We start from the raw sequence: 18,301 nt of genomic DNA, 5'->3' as shown, positions 1-18,301 counted from the left end.
ATGATGTATTTCTTCTTAGATTCAGTAGGAACAAAAGGTCCTAGCACATCCATTTGCAAACACTGGAACACTTGGTCAGGAATTTCCATAATCTGCATTTCGGCCTTTACCTTGTCAGTTTGATGGCCTGGGTGTTGGCAATAGTCACAAGAACTGACATAGTCCTTTACAGTTTTTGAAATACCAGGCCAGTAAAAATGTTGAGAAATTCTCTTTAGGGTTTTTTGTATTCCCTGGTGCCCACTACTCGGATGGTCATGAGCCATTTCTAGTATTCTCAGTCTATATTCAGTAGGCACGACTAACTGTTGAACAGGTTGGGCATCCAAGTTGGATTTGGGGAAATATTCTCTGTACAAAAGTCCATTTTCTCCCCACAGGAAACTAACTTGCTGGTGCGCAGGACGTTCAGCATAGTTATCTGCTTGTGACCTCAAAGAAGCTAGAGAGGGATCATTAAGTTGCTTCAGTCTAAAGTCCTCTGATCCCTTTGGTATCACCTCCTCCATTTTAGTTTCTGTTGTAGCTGCATTATCAGGTTCGGTCACAAGAGGCTGCTGTTGGGTAAGGTCTCCATCTGAGCTATCCTCAGTGGATTCCTGCTCCCGTTCAGGATCATGCATCTCCCTACTTTGAGAACGCGTAACTACCGACATTGAAGTTGCATTTTGACTCTGCATGTGATCCAAAAAAGCAAGATCATTTCCAAGAAGAAAATCAGGTTTTCCCTCATGGGTTAAAATATGTTTTGCACCTGACCAGGACTTATAGGAAATTTTGACATAAGCTAGAGGACTAAAATGCTGATCAGTCTCTATAGATCCATAAGTTTTTACTGGACACCTCAGGTTGTTCAAGATCAAGGTGGGGTCTAGAAAATGTTTGCTTATCGAAGAAATGTCGGCACCCGAGTCACGAAAAGCACTTAAAGCCATATCACCTCCAGGTGTGTGAAGAAAAACCACCTCAGAAAATGTGCGAGTTGCCCAGTCCCTTTGCGCAGTTGGTACTATGCAATCAGGATCCATAACAGAAAACCTCTCTCCTGATGCAGTCTCTTTTACAATTTCTGAGGAAATTGAAGCAATTTGTAAGTCCAAAACTCTAGGCACATATTGGTTTACTGCTGCCTGCATTCCACTGGCTTGCGAAGGGGTTACAGTTAAGTTAACTCCTTCCTGACTCTGTGAAGGCACAATGCTTGACTGGTGAGGCACAGAAACTGCATTACTGGCAGCTGGCACTTGCTGAGTTCCTGCTGGCACAGAACTTACATACGCCATCTTGGGTGTGCCTGCCTTAGATCTGCGTGGAGCTGGCAGAGGTGTTTTTCTAGCTGGCTCCTTAACTTGGCTAGCTGGCACATTCAACCTTGGGCAATCTCGTCGCAGATGAGAGCCACCACATTCAAAACATTTAAGAGGCGTTTTACTCTGACTAGGAGCTAGGCTCCTGCGTTGCTCAAATGAACTTTGCCTGGGCTCTTGAAAAAAAGACTTTCTAAATTCAGGCTGACTCTGTCTCTTAGGCGCTACTGGTGCAGTTTTTGCCCTAACAGCAGGTTCATGCGTTTTAAAGGAGAGAATTTCATCAGTCTTTAAAGCAAGGGTTTGCAAGTCTTTGTATCTTCTCTCCAACAAAGTACTCCTTATTTCTGAAGGCACTAAATTAAGAAAATGCTCCATGTACAACGCAGTTCTTAAATCCCCAAAGGTACTGGCGCCCAAGGAGCTCAACCACTGATCACCTAGATGTTCTATTTTGTCAGCTAGTGCAGAATAACACTCATTAGGCTGCTTTTTCAGTTTTCTAAAGTTCTGCCTCAGTATTTCCGAAGTAAAACCAAATTTTCTCTTTACCACCTCTTTAAAAATAGGCCAGTCAGGGTCCTCATCAGATAATTTGGCTACCAAGTTGGCAAGTTGCCCAGAACACTGAGTACGCAATAGCTTGAGGTACCAGGCCTCCGGTATCTTAAGATCTCGACACGCTTGTTCATAAAGAGATAAAAATGATAAGATATCATCGCCATCATGGTAGTAAGGTAGATTGCTTCTATCAACACTGGCTATTGAGTTCTTAAACTCCTCTTTTTCCTTCAGCTCATTAACCAAACGCTCCACCTTTGCCTCTCTGTACTGCTTCAATAACTCATCAGCAATGTTCTGATTATGAATAGATTGAGTGTGACAAGCCACAAAATCAGCAAACATAAGGGTTAACTTATCCACTGGTGATAGACTCTTGTTAGGATCAGGGCCCTCAGCACTGGCTGCTGCCGCTGCTGCTGCTCCTGCTGTCCCATCAGAAATGTTTCTGACTGGCACTCCCTTCCTTACTGGAGTGCTGGCACTCGCCATTTCCTCTGCCTGATCCATCTGTTGCAACTTAGACCAAGTCTTATCTGGATCAGATCCAAGTATATCCTGGATGTCCTGTGCTGGGAGTTTAGCCATTATATCTCCCTTTTGTAATTCCCTTCTCAGTTGTGAAGAACCATAAGTAATCCTTTGCTTAGCTCCACTTTGAGTCAAGACGTCGTGCTCAACATCCTCCAAAAGCTCTTGATGCAAGGGCTTCACATCTTTACTAACCAAAGGCAGCCTAGCAGATGCACCACCAATCTTAACTTTTCTCTGAGTCACAAACTGCTCTCCAGGCAACTCCAAAAATTCTTCTCCTGCTAAGTGTTGCTCCATACAAGCTGCAACTAACGCAAACGCCAAGCTGACCCAAAAGGAAAAATCTCTCCCTGCCCATGTAGCCGAAACTGTAGGGCGAGGGCAAAGCCATAAAACACTCTGGCAGGAAACAGCCCTAAACTGGAGCTTCAGAAGGGCGACCGTTTACTTGCATGAAAATGCCCACTCATTAAACAGCCCAATTACATAGCCAAAGCATTAGTTCTTACAGACTTGGCTTAAAGCTAAGTCTTTTCATTAAGACCCTTAGCTTAAAAGAAAAAACAATTTGGCTAATTTATAGCTCTTCAAAGTAAATAGCGTAGAAGAAACCCCTTTGCCAAGGCTTGGGAGTTTCAGCTGTGAAAAGCACATGCATTGAGATGCTTGCTGCTTTCAACTTAAGCCAAAGTAAACATAATAAATCAAAGCCCGTGTTTCGTGTCACCGCTGCGACCATGTAAGCAGCCCCTTATCTCCAAGAAGATTTATGGGGGTGCCGGAAATTGGGACGAGTACGAAATCCAGACAAACCTCTAACTGCTGAGCAGAGCCACTTAGATCTCAGCCAGGTCCTGTCTAAATTTCTTCCTCAGAAAGCCAGTCTCCTTATTAAGAAAGCAAGACACACAGACACATCCTTGAGCTATATTCAGAATAATCTGGCTCTGGAACTTTGGGTAGCAAACACACGTGGCCAATTAGACATTCAGCCAGTCTGTGCAAGAACTAACACCTGCAGATTTAATCATTACTGCTTTATTGAAAAGAATTGCTTTAGAAAAGAATTCAGTTGATAGTAAAATAGTTTAGTAGGTACATTTTCATTCAAGACCAACGGAACACTCCACTCCCCCCACTCCAGCTGAAAAAATAAAGAAATGAAACTATGCTAACTAATATAAAGGGTAACATAGTCCATCTCACGTGTCTTGAGTCTTCATAGGCTGATGCTAGATGAAAACCAGTTGACTTCCATCAGTCCAAGGTAGGAAAAATAGTCCATTAAGGGAAAAGCACGTGTCTGCCCCTTTCTCAGGCAAACTCCATCTTTTTCTCAACTCCCTGTGGTAAAAGTGTTCCTTAGAACTGCCTTTACACGAGACAGAGAGGGATTCAGAATGATTAGTCCCTAATGCTAGCAAAACCGGGTCCTGTAATTTTGCCCTAGGCGACTTCTCACTCCTTCACCCAAGTCTGTCTCGATTTTATATAAATAATCTGGAAGGTCTGCTCTTCCTCTTTTATTACTTCAGGACCCTCTTTTGGTAATATGGTAATGTGGCCAGATCAAAACAATCTTAGTTCAAAATATCCAATTGACTACAGTAGCTTGGTCTAAACAAGGAGACAGCTTACAGACAATTTGTCTTTTTATATTTTATTACAAAAGATATTATTTCAACAAGCTCATTTTATCCCACCGCTGCCACCATGTTGTAAAAGCGTTCCTTAGAACTGCCTTTACGCGAGACAGAGAGGGATTCAGAATGATCAGTCCCTATTGCCAGCAAAATTGGGTCCTGTAATTTTGCTCTAGGCGACTTCTCACTCCTTCACCCAAGTCTGTCTCGATTTTAAATAAACAATCTGGAAGGTCTGCTCTTCCTCTTTTATTACTTTAGGACCCTCATTTGGTAGCGTAATGTGGCCAGATCAAATAATATATTTCTAACGTAGCCAATTTTACCATGGTAGCTTGGTCTAAACAAGGAGACAGCTTACAGACAATTTGTCTTTTTATATTTTATTACAAAAGATATCATTTCAACAAGCTTATTTTAACGTTATTCAGTATTTCCAAAATAACCCCCAGCCTTAGCCACCAGTCATTTCCTCTATAAAGTGAAAATAATAAAACAGTCTAGCTATATCTTAAATAAGCATTCTTACGCAGTCTTCTGATTAAAGTTCTGCCAGACGCATCTCTCTCCATGTGTCGTCTCTGGCTGTCGTGAAAGCAAACTCTTCCCCCATCTCTCTTCTCCGTCCTTCTCCTTTCTCCATCTTTCTTAAATTAAGAAGTTATGTCCTTGTCCATCGGAGTTGAGATAAGGGTCAGCTTGCTCTTCTTAATTTTTTTTTCTTTAGCTGGAGAAGAACTGACCTTGTACATTTACTCTCTAATTAGCACCTGGACACAAGCAGATTTCTAGCTTTTTCGTTGCAGCTCTGAAATAAATCCTATGAAATACAATTCTATTCTATTTTCATAATCAAATTCATGACACGCCCCCCCTTAAAGATACAAAATACAAGACTATTAAAGTTCTTATTTTGTTACTAACTTAGCATTTGATTATGAAAGGTTAACAAGACTATATGTGAACTTACAATTATCTTAACCAAGTATCCAACTCATAACAGTAATACCTATCTCTATTAATATACAGACAAGTAAACAAGTTGATTAATAGTAACCAGTAACACATTTGTTCTTATAGCTAAATATCTCTATGAGTATACAGAAAAATAAACAAGTTAATTAATTTTAACCATAAATTCAAGGTAACCATATTACATCAGCATAGCATTTTCAACGATCTGTTACATTATGTTCGATTTTTCTCCCCACATTGTTACAATTAGAATTATTAGGAACAATCTTTTGACTTTTACCCCATTTAGTTACCATATCAGTAGGTTCATTATCTGGTTTAAAACATGCCACATGACACTGATACACCATTGCCGATCTGTCTCTATACATTTTTAAACTATTTACATGATACATTATTGGTTTCTTGGATGAATTTAACATTTTCACAAGATAATTCACATTTCCCACTTTTTGTATGATTTCCCCTGGACCTTCCCAAACTACTTCCAATTTTGAAGGTCTGAGCGGGTTTAGTACCAGTACTATATCACCCACTTCAAACTCTCGGTGACGGGCCTTCTTGTCATGATGGTATTTTTGTTTTGTACAATCAGTCTGTTTCCCTGTTCTTTGACAGTAATCACAGGTACTAACGTAGTCCCTGACGGTTTTAGAAATTCCGGGCCAATAAAAATGTTGTGAAATCCTACTTAAAGTTTTTTGAATTCCAAGATGTCCGCTACTTGGACTATCATGGGCAAGTTGCAGAATTCTTTCCCTGTACCTCTGTGGAATCACTAGTTGTACTGGTTCCACCTGTTCATTTGATTTGGGAAAATATTCTCGGTACAATAGTCCATTTTGTCCCCACAAAAAGGTTACTTTTTGTTGTACCGGTTGTACCACGTAACTGTCGGCTTGAGACCTCAAAGAATCCAATGTAGGGTCTTCCATCTGTTTTCGTTTGAATTCCTCTGATCCCATTGGTACTAGTAGATCCTCTGGTTCAGTTTTTATCTCAGTTGTACTATCCGTTTCATCTGCAAGGGGTTGATGTTGCGTTACATGTCCATCTGATTTCTCCTCAGAGTTATCTTCAGTTGGGACTTGCTCTATTACTTTGCTTCGCGCACGTGTCACTGCTTGTATGGAAGCTGATTTTAAAGTGTGTTGGTGGTTAAGAAATGCTAGATCGTTTCCCAATAAAAAATCAGGTTTACCTTCATGCACTAATAGATATTTTGCGCCTTTCCAATTTTTGTAGCTAATTTGCACGTAGACTAATGGTGCGAATCTCTCGATTATTTCTCCTGATCCATATGTTTTCACTGGACATCTCAGGTTATTCAAGATTAGTTCTGGATCCACAAACTGTTTGTTAATTGATGAGATATCTGCAGCGGTATCCCTAGAGGCATTTATGGTCAAATCTCCCGTAGAAAAATGTAGGGTTACTGGTTCCAAAAAACTTTTCAGTGACCAATATAACTGTTCTTCCGGTAGGATGCTACTGGGATCTATGACTGAAAATTTCTCCCCTGAGGATGTCTGTTGGTTTACTGTTGTAGAGACTTGAGCTACTTGTAAGCCCATTATCCTTGGCACAATCCTTGGCTCTGTTGCTTGCATTTCACTGGTTTCAGAAAAATTTGGATTGACTCCTCCTTGTCTCTGGGGTGGCACATTACATAGTTGATTAATTACATGTGGTTCTGTTGGTTGTTCTGGTATTTCTAGCGATGTTGCATTGAAATAGTTGACCTTCGGGGTTGTTGATTTGTATTTCCATTGAGCCGGTATGGGTGCCTTCTCGAATCTCCTTGGTGCTGGTAAGGGTGTCTGCTGAAATCTCCGTGGGGCAGGTAACGGGGTTTTGCCAACTGGCTTCTCCTCTTGACTAGTTGATCCCGCCAGTCGTGGACAATCCCTTTTTAAATGGGCTCCTCCGCATTGAAAGCAAGTCAAGGGTGACCTAGTCTGGCTAGTGTCCATGCTTCTTTGCTCTCCAGCAAAAGACTGTCTTGGTTCAGGAACCACTGTTTTCTTAGCTTCATATAGGCTCTGCCTTCTAGGCACTTCTGGAATAGGCCTAACTCTGGGAGTAGGTTCAATCTTCTTTAAGGAAATTATTTCTTCAGTTTCCTGGTAATCAGGCAGGTTTCCACTGTCCATGCTCCCTAAAGAGCCTCTGGTCCACCCTCTCTCAGCAGTTTTGCTCTGCAAAATCTGTAGTTTCAATTCATGGTATCTTCTTACTTGAAGTTCACTAGCTATGTGTGCATTCACCCATTGTTTCTGGCTCTCCATGAAGTCTGCCATCATCAGGGTAAGCTGTTCTTGTAACCTGAAACTTACATCCCTTTTATCTGCTGGACTGCTGCTGGCTTCTGCCACTGCTGTTCCCCTCTGCATGGTTATTTCTCCTGTTAGCAGGTCCTGCTGAGTTGGAACTTGTTCTGCCCCAGTGTACTGCTGTGTCCTTCTTGGCATTACTTTAGGTTTAACTACTTCTGGATTTGCTTCCATTAACCTTTGGGCATCCTCTTCAGTAAATCTTGTGACAGCACTCCTCATATGAAATTCTTTGGGTATCTGTAGCGATCTACTAATAGTTGTTGATCTTGCTCCACTCTGCAGTAAGGAACTATGCTCCATTGCTGACAAAATCTCCTTATCCACTGATACTTCAGGCAGTGAAAACCGACTGCTAAAAGCCATTTTTCCTTTTTTTTTTTTTTCTTCTCTCCCTGCAGCCTTGGCCGAAGCACGGGAGGAGCAATAAAACAATTAAACTGTCAGCTTTGACTGATCCTAATCCTTTTGGCTCTGGCTTGGGGTAGGAAATTTTCCCTTTTTAAACTTTATTTAATTACTTTTAAATTACTTTTATTATCCTGGCTGCTCCTTATAGACTCCTGCTACACTCAAAACAATTTTGCCACTCTTCACCTGAGTGAAACGAGCTGGCACTTTTTTAAACAGCACAATGCTTGTTCCTTAGAACTCTTAAGCCACTGGCAGAATCTCTCCTTGCATCACTTTAGCCTGAGCTTTCTGCATAGGAGTCTTCTCCAGTCACAATAATTTACAACCTTCCCTGCTTTGCTCTGAAGCTCACGCCAGAGAAGTTTCTCTTGTCCTTTATTTAGCAGTGTGTAACTGCTTGCTCACACATCTGCCTTCATAAAACAATTACCAGCGCTAATTCAGCCCTTGAGCAAAGCGCAAACCAAATCCCATCTGCCACTATACTGTAAACACGGCACGTAAGACTCAGATCCCAAGATGCCACCATGTGGTAAACACGGCACGTGAATAATATCCCACCGCTGCCACCATGTGGTAAAAGCGTTCCTTAGAACTGCCTTTACACGAGACAGAGAGGGATTCAGAATGATTAGTCCCTAATGCTAGCAAAACCGGGTCCTGTAATTTTGCCCTAGGCGACTTCTCACTCCTTCACCCAAGTCTGTCTCGATTTTATATAAACAATCTGGAAGGTCTGCTCTTCCTCTTTTATTACTTCAGGACCCTCTTTTGGTAATATGGTAATGTGGCCAGATCAAAACAATCTTAGTTCAAAATATCCAATTGACTATAGTAGCTTGGTCTAAACAAGGAGACAGCTTACAGACAATTTGTCTTTTTATATTTTATTACAAAAGATATTATTTCAACAAGCTCATTTTAACGTCATTCAGTATTTCCAAAATAACCCCCAGCCTTAGCCACCAGTCATTTCCTCTATAAAGTGAAAATAATAAAACAGTCTAGCTATATCTTAAATAAGCATTCTTACGCAGTCTTCTGATTAAAGTTCTGCCAGACGCATCTCTCTCCATGTGTCGTCTCTGGCTGTCGTGAAAGCCAACTCTTCCCCCATCTCTTTTCTCCGTCCTTCTCCTTCTTCTTCGCCCATCTTCCTTAAATTAAGAAGTTATGTCCTTGTCCATCGAGGAGTTGAGATAAGATAAGGTCAGCTTGCTCTTCTTAACTCTTTTTTTTCTTTAGCTGGAGAAGAATTGACCTTGTACATTTTCTCTCTAATTAGCACCTGGGCATAAGCAGATTTCTAGCTTTTTCGTTGCAGCTCTGAACTAAATCCTATGAAAAACAACTCTATTCTATTTTCATAATCAAATTCATGACACTCCCCACTAACTTCCTTCTTCTTCCCAGAAGGCTTCATAAGGAACACCCCCTCCTGGGTCTTGTTGTTCCGCCTAACTTTCTCATGGAGCTTCAGTTGTTATCATACTTTGTGGCAGAATTATTTTGACTACGAAAGTCTCTGCTCTCTGCTCATCTTAGCAACGAGATAACCAGAGAGCGAAGCTTCTCTGAAACAGCATGTAAAACTTTCCTACTACAGAACAGACTTTAAATCAAAATGGATGCTATTGGGACAATCTTAGGACTACATATCCCATTCTAATACACATAAAAACACAAATCATCACACCTTCTACAATAGACCTCAAAGAAAGATGTTCTTCTCACTATAGGGGACTGGAATGCTAAAGTAGGGAGTGAAGAGATAAAAGGAACAAAAGGGAAGTTTGGCCTTGGAGTTCACAACGAAGCAGGGCAAAGGCTCATAGAGTTCTGTCAAGAGAACAAGCAGGTCATCACAAACACTCTTTTCCAACAACACAAGAGGCGACTCTACACATGGAAATCACCAGATGGGCAATATCGAAATCAGATTGATTATATTCTCTGCAGCCAAAAATGGAGAAGCTCTATACCACTGGTTCTTAACCTTGGGTTACTCAGGAGTTTTGGACTGCAACTCCCAGAAGCCTTCACCACCAGCTGTCCTGACTGGGGTTTCTGGGAGCTGCAGTTCAAAAGCATCCGAGTAACAAAGGTTAAGAACCACTGCTCTATACAGTCAGCAAAAACAAGACCTGGAGCTGATTGTGGCTCTGATCATCAGCTTCTCATAGCAAAATTCAAGCTTAAACTGAAGAGGGTAGGAAAAACCACTGGGCCACTCAGGTATAATCTAAACCGAATCCCTTATGAATACACAGTGGAAGTAAAGAACAGATTTAAGGAATTTGATTTGGTGGACAGAGTGCCTGAAGAACTTTGGATAGAGGCTCGTAACATTGTCCAGGAGGCAGCAAAAAAAGAATATCCCAAAGAAAAGGAAATGCAAGAAAGCAAAGTGGTTGTCCAATGAGGCCTTACAAATAGCAGAAAAGAGAAGGGAAACAAAATGCAAAGGAGATAGGGAAAGTTACAGAAAATTGAATGCAGAAAGTGAGGAGGAATTAAAGAACCTTGTAATGAGGGTGAAAGAGGAGATTGCAAAAAACGGTCTGAAACTCAACATCAAAAAAACTAAGATCATGGCCACCGGCCTCATCACCTCCTGGGAACTACAAGGGGAAGATATGGAGGCAGTGACAGATTTTACTTTCTTGGGCTCCATAATTGCTGCAGATGGAGACAGCAGCCACGAAATTAAAAGACGCCTGCTTCTTGGGAGGAGAGCAATGACAAACCTTGACAGCATCTTAAAAAGCAGAGACATCACCTTGCCAACAAAAGTCCGAATAGTCAAAGCTAGGGTTTTCCCTGTAGTGATGTATGGAAGTGAGAGCTGGACCATAAAGAAAGCTGACCGCCGAAGAATTGATGCCTTTGAATTGTGGTGCTGGAGGAGGATCTTGAGAGTCCCCTGGACTGCAAGGAGAACAAACCTATCAATTCTAAAGGAAATCAACCCTGAGTGCTCCCTGGAAGGACAGATGCTGAAGCTGAGGTTCCAATACTTTGGCCATCTCATGAGAAGAGAGGACTCCCTGGAAAAGACCTTGATGTTGAGAAAGTGTGAAGGCAAGAGGAGAAGGGGACAACCGAGGATGAGATGGTTGGACAGTGTCATCGAAGCAACCAACATGAATCTGACACAACTCCGGGAGGCTGTGGAAGATAGGAGGGCCTGGCGTGCTCTGGTCCATGGGGTCACGAAGAGTCGGACACGACTAAACGACTAAACAAACGAACGAGAAAAGGATAGCCCATCATGTAACTGGGTGACTGGTTACTTTTTTCAAGGTGCAGGACTTTGTCCTCCTCCTTGTTAAATTTCATTAGCAGGTGGCCTATTTAGGAATGCCACCAAGAGGCCAAACACACGTAGAACCATAGAATCACGGAACAGTGAAGTTGGAAGGGGCCGAGAAGGCCATCCAGTCCAGCCCCCTGCTCAACGCAGGGATACAGTCAAAGCAGATCTGCCAGGGGATGGCCTAAGTTTTCCTTGAATGCCTCCAGGGTCGGAGGACTCCAAAATAGTCGAAACATAAAACCCAGAAGGGAGCTGGAGGCATTGCTCTGCCTCACTCCCATCTGCTGACTTCTGTTCCAGGCTTGGGAGTGAAGTCCTGAGAAGTCCAGGCTGAAACGTTCACCTCCTTTTCTTACGTAATTTTTAAATCCTTACTTTGGTTCCCCAAAGCAGAAGTTCCTTCTTCAGTTCCCTCTTCAGGATCCCTAAAGGGGGAAGAAGAGACTCACAAGAGCCCCATGGGAGAAAGGGGGCAAGACGGGCCTACCCTCCACCCAAAGAAAGTGGAGGGAGCCCAAGCCAGCGAAGAGGGGAAAGGGGACAAAGAGGAAAAGGGGAAACTCACCCACCCCTGTCGGACGTGAGGGGAAGAGAAATGGAAGGAGACGAGGAGTCAGAAGGACGAGGAGCAGAGAGAGAGCGAGTGAGAGAGAGAGAGAAGTGAGAGGCCAGAAGGGAAGAGGGGAACAGAGCAAGCTCTTGCTAGAAGGGTGGGAAGGTTTCTAGATGGAGAACCCGTGGATTCCTATCTGGGGGAGGATGATGAGACCAGGAGAAGAGGTAGAAAGGGGAAGGAATCCTCTCTCTCAGCCTTTCCACTGGGGCAAACGGGAGAGTAGAGGATGGAGCCGGAAGATACGGGAAGGGTGGACGCAAATAGCAGAGGAGGAAAGAGAGAATGTCGAACGGAAGAACCATCATCCACGCGGGGGTATGGAATCGCCTCCCCAGAGGAGACGGCTGGAGTGGGAGAGGGGTGGACGGAGGAGACCCTCTTGCATCGGCCGGTGTCAGCCTCAAGGGAAGCCCCACAGAAAGAGGATTACGGCAGTCTAATCTTGAGAATATCCGTGCCTGGACCAATCCGGGGAGTGACAGGGCGTCCTGGCAGGGGAGCAGCTGCGCAATTCATCTGAGAGGGAAGTGAACGGATCGGACCGCAGACGCCACCAGGTTGTCCATTGGCAGCCTCGGGTCCAGAAGGACGCCCAGCAAGCATTGGGAACCACCGAAGTCACAGACCTCAGGGGCACCCAGATGGAGGAAAACCCCCCCCCATCTTCTTTGGGTTCAGCCTTAGTCTATTGTCCCTTTTATCCTCCCAATGAAGGAGAAGGTGGGAAGAGAAATGACCTTCCCTGTTGATCGATCATCACAAGAGATTTAAGTAAAAGTTGATGGTGAAAAGCAAAATCCCCCAGTCTGGCTTGTGTGTTCAGGGGGAAGAAGGAGGGAGACTTGAAACACACACACACACACACACACACACACACACACACACACACACACACACACCCAAATCAGGACGACCAAGGTTTGCCTCTTGCCAAGAGGACCTGCCCTTGGTGAGCATCAGGTCGGGGTGAGCAGGACTGAGGTTTTATTTATAAAAAATACACCTAAATAAGATGCAAAGAAAACCGTACCCCCAAACACCAGCACTCTGCACATGCTCAAAGAAGAACTGTGCTGTCATGGATGGAGTCCCAGACGGGAAACCTGGAGACCTGGATTCAAATCCTTCCCGGGCCAGGGAAACTGAGAGGAGAGAGATAGTGGGGGGGGGGGGGGGGCGAGGCTACTTCAGCCACCTCTTGAAACCTCACTGACCTTGCAAACGTTGGGAGGGAATCTGGGATGTGGTTCTTTGTTTTCGGTCCCCCCCCCAAAAAAAAGGCAAAGGGAATTCAGTCTGGCCCCCTCCCTAGGAGGAAAGAGAAAAGATCATCCAGGAGGCTTTTATGGATAGAGCAAATGGAAAATAAAACCTTTCCTTGCGGGGGGGGGGGGAGACCGAAGGGGGGGCCTCCCTCCCCCTCCCCTCCTTTCTCACCTCGATGGAGGGTCAGGAGAGGAGAAGGCGGAAGGAGGGGGAGAGAAGGACGCAGCTCCGGAAGCAGCCCCTCCTCCTCCTCCCTCTACAGCTTTAGTAGCTCTACGTTCTTCCCCGCCCTTCCCTCCCAACCAATCGCCGCGGAGAAGAGGAAGGGGGACGGGAGGGCGGGGCACAGAACCGGTAACTTTTATAGTCTCCATCCTTGGGAAGGGGAGAAGGTAGAGATACGAAAGTGGTAGAGGAGTCGGAGAGGAGGTGCTGTTTCCGGGGCTGCGTCCCCCCCCCACCGGAAGTGGAGGCCGTGCCCCCTCCCTCCCTCCCTCCCTCCCCCCATTCTCCTCTCTCGCTGTTTCTTTCCAGCCTCTTTCCCACGCAGGACGGAGGTGGGGGCGATTTAGGGCCTTTATGGGGGGGGAGAGGGAGGGGGGAGGGAGAGAGCAGTGGGGGTTGGGGGGTCCCTAGGAAGAGGTTCCCACTCGCTCCCCCCCAAACTCCTCGGGGTCCCAGGAGGGGCCTTTCCCGTTCCTCTTCCCCTTCTGTGGGGCATGTGTGTGTGTGTGTGTGTGTGTGTGTGTGTGTGTGTGTGTGTGTATCTCCGGGGGGGGGCTTTGTGGGTCTTTGTGTGTTTGTCTGCGGGAAAGAGAGACGGGGGGGTCAGGGCTCGCAATCTGAAGGGGCAGGAGGGCCACCACACACACACACACACACACACACACACACACACACACACACACACACACACACACACACACACACACACACACACACACACACACACACACACACACACACACACACACACACACACACCAGTAACCCCCCCCAGGGCCCCTTGTGTGTGTGTGTGTGTGTGTGTGTGTGTGTGCTTTGCCCTCTGAGCCTCCTCAGGCTCGCCTCCCCTTGTTTCCTCCCTCCCAAACTTCTCCAGCCGAAGGCCCCCCCCCGGAAACCCCTTTTGTTCAAAAGCTTGTAGGGAAGTTCCTGGAAAGCCCCAAGTGGGGAATGGGGGCCTTTTTGTGGGGGGGGAGGAGAGGGGGGGCTGCAAGGGGGTAGCAGTAGGACGACAGGGTTGGCTGGGAGGGAGGGATGTGGATGATGAGGATGATATTTCATTTCTATGCGGCCCATCTGGCAGCCAAGGCGGTTGATGCCCCTGCGAGGGAGGGAAGTTCCTGGACTAAGAACCAGGCCCCGAATCCTCTTCCCACCCAGAGCAATGGGGGGGGGCGCAGGAGAGCCCCTGGGGGGGGAGAGGAGAGGGGCTGGGACCCCCTGTGGGCTGCCCGTTTCCTACACTAGGAAAACTCTGTGTGTGTGTGTATGTGCACGTGTGTGTGGAGTCTTCTGTGAGGTTTGCTGATGATGATTTTGGGTTTAAAATAAATATTCTCAGGAAATTGTCTGAATCTCCTCTTGGTTTCCAGGAAGAGACTTTCTTACAGGCAGGAAATTCAGGCATTAGGTTCTTAAGTAGCTTTGAATTCATTCATTTATTCAGAATTACTTTTCTCCTGCCCTTCTCCTCTTTGCATCTTTATATCTTGCTGTTTTCGTTGGCGCAGGGGATGGTGGTCGGCTGGATGGCCAGACCTTGGGGCTGGAGAGGCTGAGCGAAGGTTCCCCTGGAAGGTCTTATAAAGCAGGCGTAAGTCGTGTGTCATCATCACACGGGGGGTGCCGGACCATCACATTCTTCTGCCTAGACTCTTTCCGGTTTTTCATACCTCTGTGAAATGGTATGGGGAATTAATGGAAACCTGAAACACTCCACAGGCTGAGGGTGGAGGGGGTTGAATAGGAATCTCCCCCCCCCCCAGCACCCTGCCGTTCACAGAGCGACACCACACGAGGGAACGTCCCAGAATCTCACTCCCCTTTTTTGTCAAGTGACCACTCCTCCCCCAGACACAAAGCCATGGTCAGGGCTGTGAAGGGCAAAGAGCAGAAGAGGGTCTCCCGCAGAGTCCCGGGGTCCCCAACCTCTGGCCTCCAGATGTTCTTGGACTGCAACTCCCAGAAGCCTTCACTTCCGCCTCTGCTGGCTAGGATTTCTGGGAGCGGAAGTCCCAGAAGGAGGCCCAAGGTTGGGGGGACCCCCTGCTGTAGACCCTCTGGACGGCTGCCTTGGGTGCGGCCACCCTTCAGCCGCCGTTTGCTCTGTCAGGCTCGGCCTCCTTTCTCCTGCTGGCAAGGCGGGCACGAGATTGTGAAGCAGTTTTGGGCTATATCCGAGCTTTTGGAATCGTGGGTATAGAAGCACACAATCTCCCCCCCACATACATTCATAAACTGGAGGGTATTTTTTGAAGAATTGAATTCTCCAGATTGTCAAAAAGACAAAGGCTTCTATGCTAAGCAAAAGTTTTTAGTTTTGTCCATCTGAGAAGGCTCCAGAATGATTGGGTTTTTTTCCCTTTTCTCCCAAGGATGGGGTGATTCTCAGCTGATGCTCTCCGGCATTTCTCTGGATGAAAAGATAAGAATCAAACTCTGAAGCCCCCCAAAAACTTGAATAGCAGGTGAGATCTCTTTCATTCTTTGGGAACAGAAGCACCACTGTGTTTGTTTATTTATTAAACTATAACCCTATGATTAGCAGGATGCAAGGTGTTGTAAAGCTTACAGCAGTATTTCAGAGAATTTATCCCAATCGCAGGAAGCATTGGGAGCGTTTGGAGCGTGCCTTCCACCAGACCTTCCATGGTGCCAGTTGAGGGCCAGAGGGGCCACCGAGATCGGCGTGACAGTGCAAAGGTCTGAGTTGGTGTGGAATCCCCATATTCTGAGGTTCACTTTGAGTCTCTTCTGTCAACTTCCTTCTGTCACCCCATTCTGGAGAACTCTGGTCTGTGAAAGCAAACACACACTGTCAGTTCCCTGGCTGAGTGGAGGTTTCAACCCGGGTTGTGTGAGTCCAATTTTGACTGACTGCAACAGTGCCTCTCTGAACATGTGCAGAGTGTTTTCCTTTTGGCTCCCAGTCCTGCTTGGCTCAACCCTGTGGTCACCAAGAGCAGGTGCTGTCAGTAAGAGTCCAACCCTGGACAGCCTACCATGGAGCCTCCCCTGAATTTCTCCTTTCCTCTTTTGGGATCCAAGAGGGTGAAGTGAAGAATTCACTCCTGCATGTGGGGATTTTTGGAGAGGGAAAGATGGAGGAAAGCCAAACCACAAAATGTTTCATGTTTTATACAGTGGTGCCTCGCATTACGATGTTAATTCGTTTCAGCGAAATCGTTGTAGAACAAAAACATCGTAAAGTGAAATTTAAAAGCCCATAGAAACGCATTAAAACCCGGTTAATGTGTTCCGATGGTCTGGAAACTTACTGACCAGCGAAGATCCTTGATAGGGGCGGCCATTTTCGGTGGCTGTCTTGTGAGGAATCCATCCCAGAAAACAGCGGGGAGCCATTTTGAAACCGCCGATCAGCTGTGGAAAAATTGTCGCTTTTTGAAGATCGGTTCCCGAAGCAGGGAACCGATCATCGCCAAGTGACATTCCCCCATAGGAAACATCGTTTTGAGATTGCTTTTGTGATCACAAAAGAGTCGACGTCAAGAGGTTTTGTCATAAAACGGAGCGCCCTATCCAAATTGATTTTAATTTCATCTTGTAAATTCCAAGTGATCTTTATTTGGGGAAGAAAGTAAATGAAAAAGCAAAGGCTGAGGAGGTGTGTTCCGTGCACATGGGGGTTGGTGGTCGGGTGGGTAATCTTTCCTTCATTAGGGCCAACTATGAAATTCCAGCCTGGTGTGTAAGCTTTGGAGACCTCCAGAACTCTTCATCAGCATCAGTAGTGCTTATGTCAGAGTGGTGCAGTTTTTTTGTAGCTCCTCTTGCCAAAACTCCTTGTTCCAGTCCCACCAGTCAAGAAAATCAGGCAGAGACAGTAGACTTCTAGCAACTAAGTCTATTGACATTTATGTACAGCAGCAACAGCGTAAAAGTCCACAACCCTCTGCATCAGCAAAGAGAAAGAAGTCATCACTCAGTGGCCATATAGACTATCCCACACTGTCCAGTCTGTGGTCAGAGGCCTGACATCATCTTCACCCCTAAGTTGTGTATTCCAATGTCCTTGTCGGGCACAACTGCTGACACTGTGTACATGGTCTCTGTACCGAATGTTCATGGCTGTAAAATTCATGTTCCGTGTTATTTGGCTTATTTTATATAACCTGACAGTTTGAATGTGGGATATTGTGCTTCTTTAGCCACGATTTTTTAAAAAAATGGTCCAGTGTGTTGCCAGCAGGATAAAAAGTTGCCAGGCTTCCCATAGGAAAGGGCAGCCTGAATATTAGGAGCAGGACTGAGAGCAGTGAAGATGGTCTACCGAGGACACCCTCTCTTCTGCTCCCTGCCCTCCACACTTGCTGAAAAACAGCCCTGACCTTTGCCTTCAGTTTGGAAGAGAAGCGGTGGATTGTCGGACTGTCAGCTTCTGGGATTTCCCCTTGTGGGATGTCGCTCTGTGAACGGTAGTGGTTATGGGGGGAGTCCTGCTCCACCTCTTCACCTCTTGGCCTCTGGAGTATCTCTGGGTTCCATGGTTTCCCCTACTATTTCACACCATTACAAGACGGGGGATAACTTGCTCAGCAGTACTAGAAGCGAGAAGGACCTTGGAATCGTTTTAGATCACGTCAAAGATGAGCCAAAAGTGTGATGTGGCTGCAAAAAAGGCCAGTGCTATTTAGTCTGCATTAAGAGAGGAAGAGTCTCCAAATCCCATGAGGTGCTAGCTCCCCACTCCTTGGTCAACCTAATCCTCCTAGTTTCTGGTATTAATACCAGTACTTTTTCTGAATCCTTGCTTTTTCATCACCATTTCAAAATCTGTTAATTATGTTTTGCCAGTCTGTCAAATCTTCCTTTATTGGTTTCATCCTAAAGAAAAAATAATTTTAGGTAGTAACCTTTTGTCACACATTTCATAGTACATCAAATTACGCTTTCCTTACTACCTTCTCTTACGAATTATCTTCCATATTTATTTATTTATTTTATTTATTTATTTTATTTTTACCCCGCCCCTCTAGACCATGTCTACTCGGGGCGGCTTACAAAATAAAACAAAACAGTATAAAAATATATAAAATCATATAAATTACAACTACAGTTTCAATTTAAAACAATTAATTTAAAGAGAGGAT

General features: G+C 45.3%; 2 protein-coding genes across 2 annotated transcripts in view; one reads left to right on the top strand and one right to left on the bottom strand.

Annotated features, from left to right (window-relative positions):
* The window catches only part of LOC144584993 (uncharacterized), a 59,426-nt gene extending 46,254 nt beyond the window's left edge, over window positions 1-13,172 (bottom strand). Inside the window, exon 1 of the mRNA XM_078382428.1 lies at window positions 12,914-13,172. The gene's annotated coding sequence lies outside the window, so the exon portion shown is untranslated. The remainder of the gene's footprint in view (window positions 1-12,913) is intronic.
* A 2,421-nt stretch (window positions 13,173-15,593) lies between these two features.
* Window positions 15,594-18,301, top strand: part of LOC144584975 (uncharacterized) — a 618,887-nt gene continuing 616,179 nt past the window's right edge. Inside the window, exon 1 of the mRNA XM_078382367.1 lies at window positions 15,594-15,658. The gene's annotated coding sequence lies outside the window, so the exon portion shown is untranslated. The remainder of the gene's footprint in view (window positions 15,659-18,301) is intronic.

This window comes from Pogona vitticeps, chromosome W (assembly GCF_051106095.1).
Source record: "Pogona vitticeps strain Pit_001003342236 chromosome W, PviZW2.1, whole genome shotgun sequence".
Taxonomy (NCBI): domain Eukaryota; kingdom Metazoa; phylum Chordata; class Lepidosauria; order Squamata; family Agamidae; genus Pogona; species Pogona vitticeps.
Note: the sequence above shows the minus strand (reverse complement) of the source record. Positions and strands in the feature narration are given on the sequence as shown.